Here is a 6,734-nt window from a genome sequence, read left to right on the forward strand (position 1 = left end):
TTTAAATTTTTATTTTTTCCTTTATCTATAACTTTTTATGTTTTCCAATTCATAAAACTTACGAAACTAATTATCTCGTATAAAAACAGTTACCACAGCTTTTCCAGGTAAAGCTAAGCTTTTCAATTTAAAAACTATTAAAACAGAGTTTTTTCCTTTTTTTTTGTTAAAATAAAACTAACGTAGGGCTAACTTGGTGTGTATAAATCCATGTCGCAAAACATTGTTTCCTCTCAACAGAGTTGTACATTCTGCATCAATGGAGGTTTCGTGGTCTGAATTGCCCGATGGAGTAACAGAGATGATATTCAAGCGGCTTCCATTAGATTCAGTTTACAGGCTTCGTGCAGTGTGTAAGGAGTGGAGAACCCTTCTATCTGGTGAGCATTTCTTAACTTGGAGGAGGGAAATTCTGAAAGAGGGTCCATGGCTTCTCCTAAGAGTGGGACTATATCCTTACCGTCTAAACATATCAACAAAGACGCCCAAGTTTTATCCCTTCAACCGTTCCGATCATCATATATATGCATCGTGGGGAGGATTGTTCTTGACATATGACTACAATCCGCTTAACAGACCATCAGCTCCTGGAATGCAGCGAATGTTGAGAGTTCCCCGGGGAAGCATTATACTATGCAATCCAGTAAAGGAAACTTTTCTCAAACTTCTCGGGTCATGGAAATTCATCGATGAAGAGCATGGGAAAGGGCACAAATTGTTGGGTGATGCGACGCCCTCCCCTGCCCACAGATGGTTAATTATGTGGTGTTCCATGTTCTCACCCAACACAAATATCAATTAGTAGCAGTGCAGGAGAATTTGATAGAGGTTTTTGATATTTCAAAAAACTCATGGGTGGCTGTACAAATCCTGGCCCCAAGAATTCTTCCAGTGGATATAGTCTTCTTTGAGGGTTTCTTTTGGTGTCTTGTGACCAGTTTAAGTCCTCCAACTGAATGGCACACCGGTATCATGGTTTTCAGCATAAAAGAGGATTGCGCATGTCACATGGTGCATAGGTTTTTACCCACGGAGCCTCCTTGACTGAATCCTTGCCTGCTTGTATGTGCCTCAGCACTTTTCTTTGTCGGACACCATCTGCAAGGTTTCCTTTTGTATGATGCAAGCATAACTTCAAACGTGTCGTGGAAGCCGATGCCAAAGATGCCTCGAGAGCTCTTGAGGTTTCTTAATTCTCAACCGGGACAATACAAATATCTTGCGACAGGAAAATATATCTGTTTCTTTAGAGAAGGTAGTGGAAATCTGGTCTTTTTCGATTCAGAGAGTAGATCGTGGAGTTGCTTCTCTGTGCGTGATAATGTACACAACTTTAGTGGTTCTGTTTCTACATATCCTTATGAGCCGACACCTAATTTATCTCTCAGTTTTCAGCCATTGTCAAACATTTTGTAGCAGATGTCTACGCTTCTCTTTGTTCATTGCTCAGCCTCTATTTGATACGTTGCAATATGTTTTCAATAATTTAGAAGTAATTATAGGGCCTGCGTTTTAAAACTATCGAGATACTCTGTTCATGTGTGACTCTTGGGTCCATCCAAAAAATAATTGGTATCAAAATCATTGATAAATCAAGGTTCAATATCATTGTGAACTTATATTTATATTTTACTTTTGGAGATGTTTATAAATTTTTATTTTTTATTCTGCTTTTTTTTAATCGATCCTTTTGGAATTTTATTTTTTTTTCCTACTGGGATATACATTCTGCTTTTTGGATCTATTATTATTTTTTGGCATAGCTGGTTTAATGGTTCCCTCACAAAGATTATTCAGCAAGAATCTATGTAATGCTACTCTAAGCAAACAAATACAACTGATACTAAGAACAAGAAAATGAACACAAAAAAAAAATTATTTTTTATTTTTTTAATTATTCAACATAGTAAATATGTTCATACATAGATCTGTCTACACTAAGTGCGTAAACTTCATAATAATAAAGGATTCTGTCTAAACACATCTCCATTGAGATACAAATACATATAGAATTTAGAATAAGAATGAGAAACAACATCATCTTTAAAAAAATTCCTAAGCCTTCTACAAGGTCTCTACAATAATCAAATTTCTGATCTAGGTGAACTTCAACAAAAATCCTTATACTCTTGTTAGCCAACTAGAAGCACCTGAAAAAAAACCACAAAGAAGTACAACACAACACAAAAGGGGCTCAGTACACTCTGAAATTCAAGCATGTGCACATGCAATCATGTTAGAATTGAATATACATAAACAATATACAACCACTAGATAAATCAAATATAGTGCAGTTCGAAATTAAAGTTCCACAAGCAAGAAGTGTTCAACTACTCACTAAAGCAGAAATAAACTCACACTAAGAATAACCTTTAAATGATTCATATATATACTAAGGTGTCATCACCATGGTACTAAGATACTGCATCTGTGAAAAGAATGCCCATAGTCAACACATGGTGGAACTCTCTATTGTACTCGTCATTTGACGTAATAGAGGTTTACCTTGTTCTTCAAACTTAACCGTATTAGGTTTAAGTCATTGATAAGGCCAATTATCTTTTATATGTAATTAACCCACCCAATTCATTTTAGAGTTATCACTGAATTAATTAACTGAATAGGATAAACCTAAATCCAGCCACCCCGATATATGATCATTATAGTTATTCCTAAAACACACGTCATACATATATAAAAGGAATGTACATGTTTCTAGACAACATTTCTGTTCATCACATGTTTCTACATTCTCTTCTACTGTTACTTATCTTCTACTGCCATATTCGAAAATAAACTTAGGTTACCATATCAATGATGATAAATACTATAACATTACAATCTAAACTATTGAAATAATCTCTCCAACATATAACGAATTTAAAACATCTTTTAGACAAGATTCTATCTTTAAAACCTTTAAAATATCTCAAAATGTTTACAGAGTTGCTGCCCAGTAATCTTTTACGTAATTGATATTTAATAGGAAATTACATTAAAAGATTTGACACTTCAATTTACATCAAAGAAAGGCAACTTCTGTTTGCAACTAATTTAACAAATTAAACATCATCGACTGAAACCAAATATCTATATATTGAAAATTTGAAATCAATATGCTTTGTAACATAATCGCAAATTCACATTAACTTCTGCCAAACTATCCTATAATCCATTTAAAACTACAGCAGCAAAACAATTTTCTTTTCCTAATCACAATTCCTTCTCGAATTCAAAAATTACGATAAAACATAGCATACAACCAAAACTTTTTTCTTTTCTTTTTTGTTTATGCCCTTTTCTATACATGTTACCTTCTCAAAAAGAATAGAACGAAACAGAGAGTATAAAGCTATTCCTTCTAAACTCAACACCACTGTTATCATGTTCCTGAATCTTTATGAAACCGACATGAACAACCATACTATTTAATTAAAAGAACGATTAACCAACAATCATAACCTCCTTCCCACAAATATCCTTAATTTTGTTACAAGTAATTCATAATACAACATTGATTTGTGCCCTACTCAACAAATTATTTAATACCTAATACAAACATAACCCCAGATTCCGTTTCCACAAACTAAATATTTCTTTTTCCCACACCCACATCTGGGTACATACAGAACTTGGTTTAAAAACCCAAATTATGTACATACACAGACGTAGATGTCACAATTATACAATAGCATACAACAACTAAATTTGTTCGTCCATTAAACACTTCAAAAATGAAATGCAGAAACAAAATAGAATAGGGTTTAAGAAAAAGGCCCCCTACCTCCAAATCAAAGCAGACAATGCCTCAAATGAACCCAAACAACCAAGTTCGCTGCTCAAGCAAATCTATCTACCAGCAGAACAAACACTCACCACAGAAGAGCAACTTCAACTGATAAATCAAGATGAGCAACAACAAATGACGACAAACATCTCTGCCATAACCAATATCAAATGAATACCGTTTTACCCCTGCCATATAGCCGATTCTCCTGCAACCCACTCAGTTACTTGATAGAACAAAGAAGAACGGCCCTTATTTTGGTCAAAACTCGACAAAATTATAGAGCTCAAAGAATTGGTCAACAACCACTTTCAAGCTCTTTAAAATTTCCAATAAATGCCATAAATGAAATTGCTATATCTCAGGTCCATACTACGACTGCATGATACCACCGGGCCACATACTATGCAACACAAAACCCAACCAAAACCTCGATATATTCCATTCGAGTTTAAGTGATGTTAAAATCACTATCACATAATACATTACCGATAGCCCATTTAAGGCTTCCATAACATATTCGAGGATATAAATGAATTTAGCCACAGGTTCAAACCCAATTAAACACCTTATACATGCCAAAGCCTCTCTACTAAGGCTTAAAAAATCACGACTAGGGTATCCTTTTCCCTTACAAAACATAAAAACTTACCACATGAAACTAGATTTAAATCAAATAAACCTTAATCATATGTGTATATCCTTGAAACAAAACAATACCATGGAACAAGTTATTTAACAAATTCCATAAATATCCTTAACATTATATCATTTATAGACTAAAATAGATATCACCTTACCATAATGACCAAGAAATGAAACTAACATTGAAATACATTTATTTTTCATTTGCTTGAATAAAACATCAAAAAGTTATTATCTATTCTGTTTTAAGCAATAAAGTTTGATACAAGAATTAAGTAGCGTATTAGCAAATTGTACATATCTGAATCCTTTTACAATCTACGAACCAAACCAGATAATGAACAATATATCTGTAACATCGCAAACCCAAGCAAAACTACTAGAATTTAAATAAAATGAAAAATAGAGTTTGATAGTTTCCTTGCATTAAGCATAAACCACAACATCAAACTGAAACAGATGAAAAGAAATAGATAGAAGTAAGGTCAGGCATGACATCCTCCCCCACTAGTTCTTGACTTTCTCCTGGAAGTCAACAAACAAATGTGGATGAGATGCTCTCATAGAATCAGCATTCTCCCAGGTAGCAACTATTTCATCATTGGGGTCCCACAAGACCTTTACCTACCTTATTTCTCTTCCTCTTGAACTCATAGTTCTGCTTTGCATGATCTGCACTAGTCCCAGCATCATTTGACCATCCATAATCTGCAATTTTTTCCAGTCCAGCACGTGAGCAATGTCAGGAATATACTTACGCAAAATTGAAACATGAAAAACATTATGAATGCGTGAAAGATTCGGTGGCAAGGCAAGTTTGTAGGCAACAGGTCCAATCCGTTCCAGAATCGTGGTGCTAACTTGGACCCCTTTCCATAACGAATCAGACTCTTACGCGGCCTAACCCGGAGAAACACTTTATCACCAACCAAGAATTGACGGTCGATTCTATGCTTATCAGCATATTTCTTCTGCCTATCCTGAGCAGTAATAAGATGCTCTCTGATCCTCTTAACCTGCTGCTCCAAATCTAACAACATATCAGGTCCTAGAAGAGTCCTGTCCTCCAAATTGTCCCAGCTGAGAGGTGTCCTACAAGGTCTTCCATACAATTCTTGAAATGGTGCCATACCTATGGAATTGTGATATCCATTGTTATACGTGAACTCAACCAAGTGTAGATACTCCTCCCATTTATTCTGTCTATCCATTACGTACATCCTAAGCATGTCTTCCAGAATCTGGTTGACACATTCAGTTTGTCCGTCCATCTCAGGGTGATAGGCTGAACTGAAATTCAGCTGAGTACCTAACTCTCGCTGCATGGATTTCCAAAGAGACAAAGTAAACACTGGATCCCTATCAGAAATAATCTTTTTAGAAATTTTGTGTAACTTAACTATCTGTTCCATATATACTTTGGCAACCGTTGCTGCATTATAGGATGATCTAACTAGTAAAAAATGAGCAACCTTTGATAAATGATCCACAACCACCATGATAGCATCAAGCCTTCGAGCTGTCATAGGCAATCCAGTAATAAAATCTATCGAAATGGTGTCCCATTTCCATTCTGGAATACTATGTGGCTGCAATAATCCTGTGGGGTGCTGATGTTCAGCCTTAACACGCTGACATTCCAAGCATCGAGCTACAAAGTCTGCTATGTCTCTTTTCATTCCAGGCCAATAATAATGTTGCTTAAGGTCAGCATGCATTTTCTTGACACCCGAATGAGTCGAATATGGTGCCTTGTGTGCCTCAACCAAAACTAGATCTCTCAAGTCCCCCAACTCAGGAACGTACACACTCCCTCTATATAGCAGCAAACCTTCAGGATTCACTGAATACCCTTCAAAATGCCCTTTGATAACATCGCCACTGCCAATAACTACCTTAATATCTTGATACCAATGATCTGCAGAAAGGTTCTGCAAAATCTTATTCTTAAGATCCACCGTTAAGATCAAAGAAGATAATGCATGTCGCCTTCTGCTAAGTGCATCAGCAACTACATTCTCTTTCCCTTGCACATATTTAATAACAAAATCATATTCAGATAAGAATTCTATCCATCTTTGTTGTCTAGCATTAAGATCTGGTTGAGAGAAAAGATACTGAAGGCTACGATGATCAGTGTGCAACTCAAATCGCTGACCCAGAAGAAAATGCCGCCACTTAGACAAAGCATGCATAATCGCAGCAAGTTCGAGATCATGAGTAGGGTAATTCACCTCATGACTCTTCAGCTTTCTGGACTCATAAGCTATAACACGTCCATCCTGCATCAAAACTGCCCCTA

Source organism: Cupressus sempervirens, chromosome 11 (assembly GCF_028749045.1).
Source record: "Cupressus sempervirens isolate cs-2001-9-10 chromosome 11, ASM2874904v1, whole genome shotgun sequence".
Classification (NCBI taxonomy): Eukaryota; Viridiplantae; Streptophyta; class Pinopsida; order Cupressales; family Cupressaceae; genus Cupressus; species Cupressus sempervirens.